The sequence below is a fragment of the Xiphophorus couchianus genome, chromosome 6 (assembly GCF_001444195.1).
Source record: "Xiphophorus couchianus chromosome 6, X_couchianus-1.0, whole genome shotgun sequence".
In the NCBI taxonomy this organism is placed as follows: Eukaryota; Metazoa; Chordata; class Actinopteri; order Cyprinodontiformes; family Poeciliidae; genus Xiphophorus; species Xiphophorus couchianus.
The window spans coordinates 26,212,291-26,229,574 of NC_040233.1; positions in this window are offsets into that span (position 1 = coordinate 26,212,291).

Consider the following 17,284-nt stretch of genomic DNA (forward strand, 5'->3'; position numbering starts at 1 on the left):
AAATGTCCAAAATTTCAACAAATTATACTGAGAAGCTTGTGGTAGGAAAAAGAAAACCAAGTTATAAAACTTAACAGGTGATTTTACTATTAAACTGGCACAAGTATTTGGATTCACTGATATGTTCATGTATAATGACATCACCATCACATAATGAATTGATGATACTGTCATCAAGGATTAGAAGCAGAATGTGAACCACATTTACGTGCCGTAGCACTTTTAGCATAAAACAATGCTAACAGAAACTCAGTTTGGATTATGCTCTTATAGCCACTGATAAAGTCCTAGAAACTCTACCACACCAATACCTAACGTTTACATATGTAATAACTGAAAAATGTGATATGATTTGTCAGTGGTTTAAAATACTAATTGCTTAATCTTCTCTTTAGGAGAGATAATCTCTTTTTCTAAACAGTCCAGTGGTCATCTTAAGTTTTCACTCCTTCAGGGTTCCAACCTTTAATAGCTTGGAGTAAAACTCACAGTACTTCATACACAAAGTTGGTTAAATTAAGTAAGTGCCAGGACTACCTGCAAAGGTCAGAGTTGCTGTATTTTATGAGCTTTTTGCTATCATTATTGAGCTAATCTTTTAAAAAAGTCTTTTTAGTGAAATCTTATAAATATTCCAACATTGTCACATTTTTCTTAACTGCCTAACCTGAAGAAGCTTTTGTTAAACATTCTGATTTCATTTACTTTTCCTGTAAGCCAGCCTCAACTTTTGTGTCCAAATAAGCTGCCACACAGTCATTACGAGTGACTTTTCCAGGTGTTACTGGAATAAATTGTGTTTTCGTTGGACACCACACTGGAACACAAGAGTTCTTTCTGTTACGAATCTTCCAAACATACAACGCGAGTAATGAGCAAAACTGACAAAACACATTCAACATAGCTGTGAGCGGTGCTCCTACACAGTCTCACACAGACAAGCCAAGCATGTCAGATTTATGTGTCTCACACTGGCCACAATCTGTGTTTCCTTCCAACAGCAGAAGCAATTAGTGTTGACATTTGTTTTTGCATCAACATTCCAAAGTTGACAAGTAGTTTCCCCCATACTGAAAATGCGATAGCCATGTGTGCGCCCGGCCATTTCCCACGCTACCTTTGCTTTCTCGGTTGCCTGCAACATTTAAAATCGATGCACACACCTTTCACACGTTTCTTCAACCATTTGTGTCATCTCCAGAAAAATAGAGACTAGAAAACACGGGGTTGCTATGCACCAGGCTGTTGCTTGGTGAGGTAGTAGCTTCATGCCTCTTGTTGACTCTGCAACATGTACTGAAAAGTCTCAGATGACTTCAAAAAGTGGGTGCAAAGCCGGCCCTCATACAGAGACCGCTTGAATTTACTATCTATACATTTTACAGTATAAATTAAATATACTGTCATTTGGTGCTTTATTTCTTCTTTTATGACAACTTATTCAGAATAATGCAAAATGTGACAGCAGTTTGCACACTCTGTGAAAACGCTTACTTATTACAACAAATCCAACCAATGCAATGCCAGAAAAATATTCAAGGGTGTACTAAGGTGTTTGTCTGCCAAATATACTCCCACGTCCATATTTTTGCATGTAATTGGATATTCTGTAGAATCATGTCAAGACATTATTATAAATTATGCTGAATAGCACACAATTGAGTTCTAACCCCAACATTTAAAACCATTGCTTTAGAGCACAGGTGTTAAGTTTGGGTGTCATGCAACTTTTCGATGAGTCTGTGCTTCAATATACCTAACTTTACAAAATTTTAGTTTTGTAGTATCCTACAGGTCTTGCAGGTAATAAGTTATTACTGTTTGATGCTTCCTTGTAAAAGGAGGAAATTTACCAACAATATATTTTTCAATATATGGACCTTGATTGTTCCCATTTTTTAAATCCAGTATTTGCCAGGATTTGTTTTACTATAAACAAAAGAAAAAGAAAGTCCAATTTCAAGTCTTCATACAAGGTTATATACACAGTGGTTGGTAAGTAATTATTTTGTATAGCATTCTACACTGACAGAGTAAACCAATCAGTCTGCAATTATCGGAAGAACTTGTGAGAAATATCTACTTTTAGCAGTTCCCAAGAAAAATACAAGCAAAACAAAATCCAGAGGATATTGTCAAACCCAGAATGTCAAAAAGTTTAAATTCTCTTCAAACAATGTTATCAGCTCCTGCAATCAGGCGCTTGTGGTGACTAGATATATTCTGGGCCCCATCGTGCCTGTCTTATACAGTAGCTGGTGTTTCTTTACTCCCACACGGGACACTGGCAAACATGGGTTGTGAGACACACAGATTGACTCACAGTGGGGGTAAACGGAGCAGATCATCTCTGCTGTCTCTGTGGCACATGAAGAACCCGATGATCTCCGGTGAAATATCATTGATTCAGACTTCATCCCGAGATTGTGTAGGTGTCTGTACGGTGCATGCTCCTGACGCCTTCATGTGGTTTACAGAGGCAAAAATGTCTCTCCGTCAATCATGCAGGTGCGTGTTGTGTTTGCGCAAGTCCCAAAGCAAGAGTTGTCAGTCTCCATATACAAGCTGGATCTGTGGCAGCTTTGTCTACTGACAGGAGGAACAGTGTGACAAAACAGCAGGGAGATTGGCATCCATCTCACCCCTGCAGGCGCTCCGCTTGACGCTGTACACAGTGCTGGATGCTTTAAATTCCTCACCCAAGAACTGTCTTGCGTGATCTTCCTCCAAAGCTTGTTCTGCATTCTGACTGGAAAATTGTCGGAAAGCTGAGCATTTTTTTTTTTTTTGCCAATTCTTGTTGTTTTCAACTAAGTGAAAGGAATGGTGTGTGAGGATCTGGTTTAGAGAAATGTGAATCTGAATTGCTCTCACTTTGTTTGCACCGACCATTTTTGGGATAAAGTAGTTGAACAAAGCTGAGCTACTACAGGAATTCTGAAAGTCTCTTCTCTATTACTGATTAGTCCTGTGCCTACTGCGTTACTCACACCCTACCTGTTGGGAGAAAAAAACCCCAACTAAACTCAAACAAATCTGAAAGTTGAGCTTCAGATTCTTTTCACATCCAGAAGATCAAGCAGATGGCAAGTGCTTCGCATAAAAAGGCATGAAACTAAATCTGAGCGGCACCTGCATTGCAGGCAACAGGCCTCCAGTGAAAACCAATACGGCCTCTTCAAATGTGACCAAGAAACCAGAGTACCAAGAGCCCCCTGACAATGGACAAAAAGGGAGCGATCGAGCCTGGCCTCTCTTTGTTTTGGAGTCGGCATCAATGAGGTCATTGTGGATTTTGTTTTGCAGGAGGGAAAACATCTGTACAGCAATAAGACTGAATGAATGATGTGAACATTCAAAGGTGGACTGTGCTTTCCCCCAACTAGGTGATGGATCTGACAAGCAGTGGAGAAAGTGCATCTGGGATGGAAAGTGCACCAAAATAAAATTAGGGTGTCTCTAAGTAAGAGTAAACTCCAGAAACTAAAGGGTTCAGTGTTTCTGGGAAAGTCATTTTAAGGCTTTGTCATCTCCCCCAAAAAGTCACACTAAGTTCAATTTTCAGTGAGATCACTGCTTTGGCACCGTTGTATAAACACATCATAGTATTCCCAAAAAGCTACAAACGCAACAGCCCTGCTACATGAAGTGCAGGTGTAAATGCCATCCAAAATACTGATCTGACTGCACTGTTGATTGGTGTGCCAACTATAATGTAGATAGGTCATAAAAATTACATCTGCTGTAAATTAGTCAGCACTACCATTTCAGTTTCTTACTTTTTCACAGTAAATATCAAATGAACCCATTGATTTTCTTTTTTTTATGAAACCCTAACTAATAAAATTATTTCTTTGAATGTTCAGTGATATGCTGCTCACAGAAGCAAAGAGACATTATTGATGGCCAACTACTTCAATTGTTGAATAGTCTGTAATATTTGGTACCCTTTGTCAGATCTTGTTGCTTTGTTGTCGATTTTACCATTGAGCTGTTTATGTTGCTGCACTTTGTTTTGATTTGTCATAAAATACTCTTTTTGAATTCATCCTCTTGACTGCTTGCTTCATTCTAGAAGTGGGTTTCTATGTCATTACCATATTCTTGCATTTCAGGTATATTTATTTAAATGTATGTAACATGCATAAACAAACACAGACAATTGCTTCCCTTTGTGATGATTTACATCAATAACTTTGATAATTGCTTAACATCCATTAGGTCCAGTCAAGCTGTGAAATATTTTCCTGATCTTCTCAGTAATTTGATTTATATAAATGAAAATATAAGTTGTTTCATTTATGAAGAACTAAGAACTTGGTTTCAAATAATCATTTAAACATATTTTGAGTTTAAACCCGAGCCAGGTTTTACCTATAGCATGTATTTATCTGTGCCAAAATGCTCACATCTGTGTCATTTTTTTCACTACCTCATAATTAATTTATTTGTGTTTTGCTTGCAGCCAGGAAGGTTGCATGTCAATTATGCTTCCGTCCTCCTTGGCCACTCCCTGACACCCAGTCTAAGTCCTCTTTAGAGCAGAGTACCTCCAGGCCTTAGTCCTTATTGTGTCGACAGATTTGCAAAAGACACAGTCCCATATGCCTCATTGTGTGCGGGATAAGACCTGCCTCCATTCAGATGGAAGTCTGAGAGTAACCCCTTGGCTGCCTCTCCACCATTGAAGGCAAACTGATTAGAGTCAGTTGGCTGTATTCTCAGGGGTGATTAGCATTCGTGCTCCACTCGTGCGGCTTTGACAGTTATTGAGGCTGTCCGGTTTGAGTGCCGTCTGCACGGCTGCGTCGTCACCTCTCTGACCATGAATGAAAATAATGAAGACTAATGAGCCTGTATGAACATAAAGAAATGCCATGAATTTTTGTGTCATAAATGGGCTTTTGACTTCACATTTCAGTGCAATTGGTTCGATACGAATGTTGCAGAGAAATTGTATTTCTATGTATTTCCATGTATATTTGCCTAACCTTTGCAGAAAAATGTTTTATAGAATTGTTCTTAATTTTGCTAACACTTCATTTGTGAAGTCAAATCCACCTCAGTGAAAGTCAAATCAGTAAGTATGACTTTTGGAGTAAAACAAATGTTTACAAATTATGATTATTTTTTCTTTAAATGCATGTCATTAATAGATGCATTGGGATTTATATATTGGTACAAATGCAGCTGCCACACAATCCATGGTATGTATAAAAGTTAATTAAGCTACCTAATTTTACTAATTGTTACAGATTATTTAGACACAGAAAAATATGCTCAACCCATCAATATGCAAATCATAAAATAGTTTATTTTTAATTAGATATGCTGAATTTAGAAAAAGAAAACATAGTTAAATGCATTAATATATTTTCATAAGCCAATGTTTCATAAACCAGTTTGGAAATGAATCCATTTATTTCTGTAGCTATGGATGAATGTCATTAAATGATAAACTGACAAAGGCTATTAACTAAAAACCCATTAACAACAATAAGCAACTAATTAAAAGACAATATTGCTTTCACTGAATGCAAAAGTTTCAATAACACACTAATTATCTAAATGAGGATCCCACAGCTCATTGTACGGCTATGACTTCCATTTTTCCTGGATCTGTGTTGGCTGGTAATGTGGATCCAGTGGCCTCTGGCAGGACTGAAGGCATAATGAATCATGGTCCTCCAGAGGATAGGCCAATGGATGTTACACTGCCGATCTTCATTAGGAGCCATCCAGCTCAAACATCTGTCACTGGAGTGCTTGGCACTGTCCCATGGCAATTAGTGAGCTCCCTGCAACAGGTTGTGCTGGAAGATAAACAGAACCCGAGCAGAGCTGAAGGCATGTGAAGAGCAGTTCTCACTGAGCACAGAGATGACAGGAGCTGGAGCTTACAGTACAGTTAGGAGTACACAGACAAGCCCACAGCCTCAAACTGATATTTTCCCATTTGCCATTAAAATAGAGGTATGAATTAGGAGGAAGACTCATACGGAAAGAGATGCTTTGATTTAATTCAGTTCTGTTCAGATTATACATGTAAACTGATTTTAATTCACAACAACTGTTTTCCATCAAGGCTCTTTATAAGTTGACACCCAGTTAAAATTTGCTCCAAATTGCTTGTAAGGATTTTTTCACACCTCATAGTCTGGTAGACTTGGTTCGACTGAGTACCAAATTTGCAACATTTGTTACATTTTCAGCTGCTGCAATTCACTTTCATACTGAACTGTCAAAACAATCCAAACTAATTGAAAAACCTGTTCCCCTCCTTGCCTGTGGTGGCGCTGCACCGAGAACCGCTGCAAGAAATAACACATTGTAGGATTTCTCTTTTGCCTTGGTAAAAGACAAAAGCCATTTCTCCTGCAAGCCCTAGACTCACGTTGGTTTTGGTTGTATTGTCCCTGTATGCTTTGCGATATTGTTCGTTTCCTGCTTTTGAACCAGTTTACGGCCCGTTTACATCTACACGTGCATTCGAACTGCACCACAGTTCCACTTTAATAGAACTGAAACCCAGGTTGTAGGGGACCAGATTTCTCTTTTTTGGATCACACCTCCCCAAATGAACTGAACTTTCTAGGCAAACGAAGTAGAGTTTTATTAAAGTGGACTAAACAGGGCTGGTGTGAATGCACCTAAAATAATTTCAATTAACCTAAACCATCATAAGCCTAACTGTATGTTCACACTTAGCAAGCATGTGGTAAGCATGGAAAGGAACAGCTCCCTTTGAAAAACCTCCAGCAGAACCAGGCTCCATTTAAGTGACCAACTGTGTGCCATGTTAAACATATGTGTGTTGTACAGTCTACTAAAGCATTAATAAAGAGTCCTGACATTATAATAAAGATCAATTTGAACTTACATTGATATTTTTCAAATAAAACTAAGTTAAGAAAATAAGCACATAACACAACTTCTAAGTTCTTGATTAAACTGTAAGTAGAAGTGAAGCAAAGAAACAAGTAATAGATTCTATGTTCTCACTTGTATTCTCTATAAAATATAGACAGGTTTTTGCAGTCAGACTCTCTCTCTGAGTTAGAATCCTTGTAAAAGCAAACTTTCAGTGTATGGTGTTATTCATAGCTGAAAGTGAGGGTGCAGAGAACAGGATGTTTAGAGCTGTTGCTCCAGCTGACTCTTGAACTGAATAAATAGTTTTGCAGGTGCTGACTGACCGATCAGGCGGACTGTCAGGCCAAATCTATTTGCTTCTATTTATCAGAACCGGTTTAGGTTCAGGGCTACTTCATCTTGGAATACCATTCTAAAACTTAATTTTGTAATGTTATCATATTTAGCTAAATTAGAAAGATTGGTAGGTTAGCATTTACTCAAAAATGTTGCAGGTAAGAATTGAGTTAATTCATTTATCACTTAAATGTGTGTTGTTTTAGGTTTGGGGTCTTTTGAATGCTTTCTGAGAGCAGTGAGGATTTAACCATTTAGTGCAACCCCTCAACCCCCATTCTCTGTTCGGCATCCCTTCCACATCCCCTCCACCCACAGTCTTTCAGACTGCAGTGCACAAAGAGGCTCTGGAGCGAGACCAGAGGGCAGCTAAAGACCAGAAATCTTCACCAAATACCCCCACCAGCCCACTCCTGAAAAATACAATGAAGCACACATAGACACACTTAAAGGGGAAAAAAAAACCTTTAACAAGCCTACATAGATTTCCACATACCTGAGCTAAGAGTAAAACAGACGTCAGAATCAACCTGGGAGGCTGCAGCTCCGCCAGCTCCCCTAATGGGTGTCATCCCCAGGTCACAAGCATGTTGAGTGTGTGTGTGTGGTGTGTTTTCAATGAGTGCAGACTAGAAAACCAATCTATTCATCACCAAATGCTTCTGTAACAATAATCTTTAATCCCGTTGAAGGTAAAATTAATGTTTTATTTGAAAAACTAAGGGGGCCTATTGCTTCATGTCACACTTTAACAAATAAATGTGATGAATGTTTTAACTAGAGGGAGAGAGATATTATCAATAATTCCTTCATTCAGATGAAAGATAGAGTCAGGAGTCTTCATAAATATGTTACTTTAATTATAAAGGTGATTGTCGAGCCTTAAACAAAGATGCTGGAGGGCAATTATATTTATTCAGGTATGCATGACAAACAATTATATACTCTAAAGGTCAAGTCCTGCTTTACTATGCAAACTTACAGTGAATAATAATCAGTGTGCATGAAAATCTCGTAATAAAGCAAACAAAAAAACACACAAAACAAAGATAATCCTGTTTGATTTTTTCTATTCTTTCAAAACTACAAACTAAAAACAGTAGAATAAGAAATCTGTTTGTAGGAAATCAAAAAATGTAACTATTACTCTTTTTTTGCAGTAAATATAAGATTTACTGTAATAATCAATCACACGACAATTGGTTTTTCTTAGATAAGACATTAAGACTGTTATTTTCTAATCAGCTGTCCAGATTGAAACAACAAAAAAAACAGCAATCCCGGATGATAAGTGTTGATCTTCATACAGAACCGCTTGCATAAACTTTCTCATGTCTGCAATCAGATATGAGAAATATTTGAAAGGTTAGAATCAACTAGAAATGTTCCAATCAGGGATGGATGAGAAGTTTTTGACAATCCAAAAAATAAACAGGAAAGCAAAAAAGGGAGGAAAAAATGTGTTTATTTTTATGTATCACGTCTTCATAGTATTTTGCATACTTAAATAATGTTGAAAAAAATGTTTGATAACTAATAAAAAAAGATATTTTGGGTCCGCATTTTTTAAAATGACTAATCCATCTTCATGTTTCGGTTTGCTTATTCTTTGACATTGAAATCCCTAACACAGCTGCCAATTGTCCCCCATTTAATCGGTGATGCTCAGCAAGTCATAAACAGCTTGCACATCTGTCTCCCTCAGCTTGACATCTCTGTATAAAAACTAACGCTGCACACACAGGAAGCCTTGGTCTCAAATAAACAAAGCAGAGAATGATGGGAGATCCTTATCGAGCTGTGCAGAGTTTTACACAAGGAAGAGACAAATGCAAACAACAAAATGCCACACGGTTTAGCAGAGGCAGACAAGCAGACACATGCCTTGACCTCCTCTTCCTCGCTTAAAAAATAATCAGCTGTGGAATCTGCAAGACAAATCTTGGTGCTCCCCCGAGCTTTTATTTTCCAATCTGCTTGATAAATCGGTCAACGAAGGAAACCATTTGACACTGGTGAAAACTAAATTAAGATAGGCAGCAGACGCTGAGATTACAGAGATTATCTCTAAAAAATATTTGGCATGCAGGGGTGCTGAAGTGGGAAGAGGAGCCACATCACCTGTGCAGCTTAAGATGAATAAAAGCCGTCTTAAGGTGGAAATAAAACTTTCCGAATCAAACAAAAATGAATAAAGATTGAAGAATGCACATATTTATGCATGCAGTAATGTGGCCTCTTGCTGGCTGCAAGATAATGAGCAGTTACTCTAGCCCTTTGTATAATTTAGGCTGGTAGTTTGTTATTGTACGACTGTGATTATGAATAACACAAAGGGTCGCTCCAGGAGGAGTTTAGTCTATGCCTTTCTTTCCAGCACAGTGCCAGGCAGACACCCAGATCCCACTGATTGAGTGGGACACAGGAAGCCAGCATGTAAACAGAGAGGAAGGGAAGCAGCAAACTGTTGGGGCTCAGGCTCGTTTCATATGCCATGAAACGTTTGTGTGCTTTCTTAGAATTTTTATAATGTCACATGTTGCACTGAGAAAAGAGATGAATTGATAGTGGTGGTAAAATAGTTTGGGCCTGTCTTATTTAAACATTCACTGAGATTGATAAAAAAGTTCAAAATTGGTAATGTTTGGAGAGCATCATTTGTGCAGTTCAAAAGTTTAAACTGCCTATATTTTCCTAAACAATTACACATTTTAATTTGACCTCTTATCAGTAGTTCTTTAGGTGGTAATTCGATGTTGTTCTTTGGATTTTGTCTGTTTTTCCCTCAGTTCATTCCTAGTCCTTGCAGGTGACTATAACAGCACAATCTGCAGAGCTTGCTTAAAATGAAAAAAACAAAGCCAAATAGGGTACCTATGTATTTCTATCAAACCTGAAAAAAAATCCCTCTTTAATCAAACAGACATTATGAAAGTGGTATCTTCAAGGTAAGAGGCATTAATGTGGTAAATGTGACAGAATTTGAGGAATGCATCATTCTTTAGCTGGTCATCTATCTCGATTATCTACCTTGCTGGCTGAAAAAAATTTCTTTCAGCAAGCTTGTCATATAGTTTTATATTGATTAAATAAGAAAAGAAAGCAACATTCTGTCTTTGAATCTGTTGACTAGAAACTTATAAATCCAATTTTAATTGGTTGTTTGCTAAGATGACTGCTTTGTTAAGTCAAATTTATTCGTATAGCACCTTTCAGCAACAATTCAGTTCAAAGTGCTTTACATCATATGGTCACTAATTATGAAACAGGAAATAAACATGACATTTTGTCAAATGTTATAATCAAAATCATCGATAAACATCATAAAAACATCATACAGTTTGCATCAGCATAACACTTGACTTTAAGGAAAAAATGGAGAAAAGCAAATCTGCCCAAAAAAAGTTCCCAAATAAATAAATTAAAATAATCTTCAGAAAATGTGAAGTTATTGATAAATGTTATAAGATTAGACTGCAGACACTTTTTCTGAAGCTCAACTGTTGCAGAAATTCCCTCTGCTAAAATGTTTTCAGAAGCCAAGGAGGGAATGAATGAATTCCTATATGTCAACCCCTCCCTTTCCTGTGTGTTCCTCCTCCAGTCAGTTTGAGACCCCTGCGTTTCTTAACGCCAAACCATCTCCTCTCCCAGCCCAAAAATATTTTATTTAGGTTCACTCAAGCGCACCCGCTTGACTTATGCGAGGAATCCGGTGGGCTGTTTAATTCAGGAAGCTAAGGAGATCAGCGGGGAGAATTAGGGGGTAACATATACAAACTCGTATCCCTAGCAGGATATGCACTTAACAGACAACATCTATATCCACACATATAGGAAAAACCACAACTACCTACACAATATTGAATTATATTTACACAAATGCAAACATGGGGTGGAAAACATTCCTCACAAAACAGTCTTTCACACTTACGGAAGAAAGTCAACCGCAAATGGCAGAGCACTCTCACAAAGTACGAGCTTATGAGACTTGACGAAGACACGTGTTCTATCAGAAGTTCAGCTCAGGTATCATTTCCTTCCTGAGGCCCAGTGCAAACATTACAGAACTGCTGGCTCATTTACTGCATGGCAGGAGTGCTAACAAGGTGGCCAGGTTGTTGGTAGAAAACCTACAGACGCAGGAAATGAATAAGATAACTGCAACGCAGGCAGAGAGACCGGACATGCTCCCAGAAACCCACAAAGACACAACATGGTGTCATAAGATCCTAAAACATGCAAAGACATCCACACACACGGGTGCAGCGAAAAAGCCCCAAGAGGAAGATGGAGAGATTAGTTTATCATCGGTGCTGATGACAGATCCTGCTGATGTGTAACCACAAACCAAACAACCATCAATCTCTTCACTGCAGGACAAGCATGACGGAGGAGGGGACGCTGAAGAGTTTTACACGTGATGTTAAAAACACTCTGGAATATTTAGTTTGAGTAAGACAGAGAGAGAGAATGCACTCTTGGCTAGGAACATATTAGTGAGTTAATTCATCAGGATAAAGGACAGCTGTGATCCCTCTGCAGTGCATATAAGAGGAAATTATGCTGGTTTCCTCATAATCAAGTTTATTTTTTTATTTTTTGTATTTTGCAAAGGAGTACAGTTTGAGTCAATAGTACCTGATCAGACTGGTTTTGTGGTCGTGAATCTTTCAGAAAACATGTCCACCTGTATTTAACTGTTTTTAACTATCCACAAATTTGGTAACTGGTATGAAGTGCTTAGAAGCCTTAATTTCTATTTTAACATCCCATAAGTAAAATGTGTTCACGGGGGATGCAAGCAGAATCCCCCTGGTTGAATTATTCCATAGCCACTTCACAACCAATGACTTAAAGTAATTTCTCAAACTCTTTTAAATCACATTGAAGAAACGTGTTTACAGCATCTACCAGGAGGTGGTCAGTTATCAATATTTCAAACTCAATACCAAGAAAACAGCATAGTGTTCTGTAATATAGTGTGCTAATGGCTTCTTCTAGTACAAAACTAATAAACAGTAGAGAAGTCAGTAGTCAGACACGTAAAAAAGAAATACGAACCTAAAAGTCATGTTCTGGAACCGTCAGAGGAAGCTGGAGTACCAGGAGAGAATCCACAAGGTTGGGGAGAATATGCAAACTTCATGCAGGAAGATCCCAGCAAGATCCAGGATTAGAACTCAAGGTCTTCTTGCTGCAAGGCAACAGTTCAACCAATGTCACCATTATTTACTCTCAAGGATTCATTTATGTAGCAAAACAGCAGAGAGGAGATAGCATTTGCGAGACGTGTTATTATATTGGATAAAGGTTTTACCTCAGATTGTGTTGCTTAACAGGTTAGAGACTGCTTTAAAATTTCTTCATTATTGGACTGTGAAATTAGATTTGTGCAGAGAATGCTTGCATAACATGCAATGAAGAAAAACATTAGTATCTATTCAAAATGTCCGGTCGAACTAGAACAGCATATTTTTCCAAACAGATAGCGAACAAAATAAAAATTCCTTTGCAACACAAAGGAAATATACAACATATTACATTTCAGATACATAAGTTATGTATAGCAGTCTTCATCTTCCGGTAAAAACTCACAAGGAATTCACTCACAAGCAGTAGTCATAACATAAAATGCACATTTAAAAACAACACAACAACAAATACAACAAAAACGAAGTTCATGCTAACCACCGCTAGCCTCGTGCTAGCGATTAGCATCGTTAGCACAATTTTTAAACTCAAAATAAGTTCCTTCAGACACTATAACATAATACAGAATCGTACAAAGCAACTAAAAATGTAACTGACTATGTTCATACTCACTGTTAGTTCAGCTCCAAGACTCAGACAACTGACGTTCATAGCATGAGCTCCATGAAAGCACATTGAAAAGGTCTGGCTGTTAAAGCTACAGTAACTGAAAACCACCACAAGGGGGCAACAGTATTTACAAACTGACAAGCGTCAGAACTAATACAGTAGATTTCTCTTGTCATGAGAATAGTAATACAAGATGTAAGGGATTTAAAAGGCACTTAGCATGCAAGTAGCACATGTGACAACTCAATCAATTGGTCAGTAATATCTCTCAATTACAGCTTTGGAGTTTTACTAAGAAATTTTCCACAACATTAGAATATCTCACGCCCATCGCTCTCACATGTACATGTACATGTATGTGTACTTGTAGCTGTAACTAATCCATTGTGTTATTCAGAGGATGAACATTGGTGGGGAGAAGCAGTGTAGATAGTTCCCGCAGGCAAGAAGTAACGTGTGGCTGGCTACTGGCTCTGCAGCACAATGTATTATGTGCGTCCTCTCTGAGTCAACACCATTAGCTTGGTATAACTATGTTCCACACATCATCCAAGTTTCTCTTCATCTCTATAGAAAACTCCAGAAATAAGCCTGCCTGTAGTTTATGGAGACTGAAGTCCAAAAACTATAGATTCCTATTAGATCATTATGAAGATATGCGTGCATACATGCCTTTCATATGTCACCCTGTACATGTTTCCGTGTATGCAGTCCGCTGTGTGTGTCCGGCCACAGCAACAGGCGGCCTAATATTACCAGAACAGGCTGAGAGGAAGGAAAAATCTCCCAACACGTCGCTGTGCTGAAAGCAACTCCTCAGCAAGCGGCAGCTGTTCGCATTTTCTGCGTATTGGATGTCGAGCAGTGGCTACTCCTCATTTGCCGTGTGCATTATTAACAGATGGACTTCCCACTCAGCTCTGATATTGGGAAATGGGAGAAATGTGACATGCACTGTGAGCACACACACACACACACACGCACACACACACACACGCACACACACACACACACACACACACAAACACTCTAACACTTTATCTTCTGCACAGCTGCCTTTGAAGCTCAATAATTGAGCGTGTGCAGATATTTATTGTGTGTGTCTCTGTCAAGACATATGACAGTATGTCAGTCTTTTCTACATGAGGGTGTATGATAGGAGTGAATGAGGCTGTGTCTCCCAGCAACGCTTTATGTGTGGGCCAGCTATGTGGCAGGAATTCCCCTTTAACCCCGCACTGCTGCTCTGTAACCTGTATTCACATGGGATGATTTGATTACCAGTTAATGCATGACCATCAGCAATGGACATTTAATAGGTTAAAAAATTTTTTTATTTTGTTTCAGTGGAACCTCTCAGAGGAAAAGGGTTATTTTAACATTTTTAATTCCCTCCCCGATGCAAAACAGGCATGCTTTAATTTAGGACAACTCTATTAAAGCATTTGATGTTACAATAAAGCAAACACAGAATCTGGCCAACAAATTCAATAAAGAGTAGTTATACTCAGTCATATAAATATTTCCTTTTTTAATTGTCCATTATTGTAGTGAATAGATCCAATTCTCACTCCACTCTTTGCTTTTCAAAAGTTTAACATGGCACATAGTTCATGCCAGGATATGACTCATCACAAACTTTGCTTCACCCTTCGTTTGTACCCTCTCACGCTATTTTATACCTGGGTATGTAAACATAACTAAGCACTTCCTTCATTTTGCCATTCCTGAATCGGATACTCATTGAAAAGGACATAAACCAGGTTACTTCCAGTGCACCTCAAGTAGCTCAAGATGGAACAGGAACTACACAAAGGCAAAGGTTTATCCTAAGTGTCTCCTGCCATCCAATAATGCATTTGTTAACTCAGCCAACCATCAAGAGTCCCAGACGTTGGAACAGAGCACTTAGTGCAACACTTTCCGCTTCTTCTCCTAAAACAAACAGCTCTGGCAGAAGAAGAGGAGCATGATGGAAATGAGTGTCTCATTGTCCTGATGCCAACATTTGGGGCCTTTTAAAGTTGAGAGATCCTAATCACGTCTGTAATCAGAAAGATCTCTTATTAATGATCCATCATTATAGATCAGGTGTACCCATGACCATTATCAGACCTGTACCATTATCATCTGTGGGAATTTTAAACACAGATATTCTGCACTTCAATTTACACCCAGTTGGACTACGACAAGTGGATTACTTGGTCTTCATATGTAGCTGATGAACAGAATTTAAAAGTTGTTATGCTTGCCATTACCAATGATTGACTTTCATGTGTTTTAAGGGTGGCATGTAGTGCCACACACCTGGTTTTACAAGTTTTATAAACATAGATGACTAATTTTAGAAAGTGGAACACTGAACACAACGTTCAATTGGTTTTGTCTTATCTCAGCACACTCTTCTGCCATCAGTTGAAATATGATGGCAATGGTACAACAAAACAGGTGCAACAGAGAATACCCTTCATTAGGAGATTGAAAGATTACAAGTTACAATGGGCCTCCTGGCTTTTTGTTTTTTGTTAGGTTAGTTGCTTTTTTGTTATTATCGTCCCTTGTTTTGTAAAATATATATAGATTCTATATAAAATTTATTTTGTATACTCTCAATCTCAATAAAAACATGTGTTGTGTTGCTTGCTGCTGTCTTCTTGATATACATGTTTTCTACTTCTCTGTACAAAGAACCCAGACTATTTCAATGAAAGATACCTCAAAGAAGAGACACTCATCTATTTTGCTGTTCAGTATGAGGTCTGAGAGGTCACTGCTGGATTCTCTACCAGCACACTCCTTATGAATCCCCCAAGAGATTCAAGCTAATCAGTCAGGAGCTATAGGACCTGATGGAAAACCCACCAAATCAGCAAGGAAATCATTTTTCAGCTCTGGGGGGTAATGATAGCTTCATGGTAAGATGATGGAGTCTATTTTAGATGGATTTAGTCCTGCTGGTTAAATCATGTTGAGCCTTCTGTTAGGTCTACATGGACTATGCTGCTGGGTATATAGCAAGCACACAGAAATTAGAAATCCAGGTTTAAATATATACTAAAGGCATATTTGCTTTATCTAGTGTCATGTTTCCCAAGGGGGAGGCAGCCTAATTTAAATTTAGCCACAAATACTATGAGCATCAGTGTGAAGCATGGAGGCATAACAAAATGGTTTGAGGAAATGAGAGCTGAAGATGATATGCCAACAGTTTGAAGCTAATCAATTGGTATGTGGAATTACAAATGGTTACAAATACAGTGCAACAACTATAAGATAATTTAGACAAGTTACCTCTTAAATAGAGAATCTATGTTACAAATTTTCAATTTTGCTAACTCTCTTACCTTTATCTTATTTAGTTTGTTATATTTTAATTTAAAACCTTTCAAGATACTGGAAAAAAAAACTAATAAAGAAACCTCACTGTAATAATCAAAATGACAAGCTACTTTTACTATGCAGGAATTGACACTAGTCTCTGAGAGTTCACACATAATAAATACAGATATAGTTTCTGACATCTGTTGTAGAGTTTGGCTCTGAAATCCTGTGTGTTAAGTGTCCAGCTGACAATAATGCCTGAGCCTCGGACGTGCTCTGTAGTGGTGACAGAGATGTGCCTGGCATGGTGGAGTCGGCCCCTGCCCTGGCGCCACCGCTCACATAGAGACTCGTCTTCATGCCACAGACCATTTGTCGAAAGGAGGATATGATTTGGCTGCTTCTCAGGACAGCTAGAGGTCTGCTGGCACCAGACCCCAAAATGCCAAACCACAATGATTCTGGTGCCAGGCCCAGGCTGATATTTAGTTACTTATTATGCTGGCACTGTTGGTGTTTCGCCAACAGGCCATAAGAGATCAGATCTTCTCAAAACTTTAGTGACACCATCTCTGGGTTTCAGTTTGAGGTTTTGAACTATTTTTAGCTTTAAATACTCTAATTAAGTTTGATTACTATATCCCCCAGTATTGTTTCTGTCATTTGTTCCCTTGTTTTCTTTTCTTATGTCATCTTCTCAGTGTTTCCCCTTGGAACTGACTGTGCTGCATACTTTGGATGTTTCCCTACTCTAACACACTGATTCAGATGACTGAATTACCTCATCAACATGCCACAAAGTTGAAGGGAACTTATTAATGATCCATCATTATAGATCAGGTGTACCCATGCAAAGAAACCTCCAAGACTAGAACAGCAGTGTGCTCTGAAGACAAACAATGAGAAGCACTACTATTAGTTTTGCTATCTG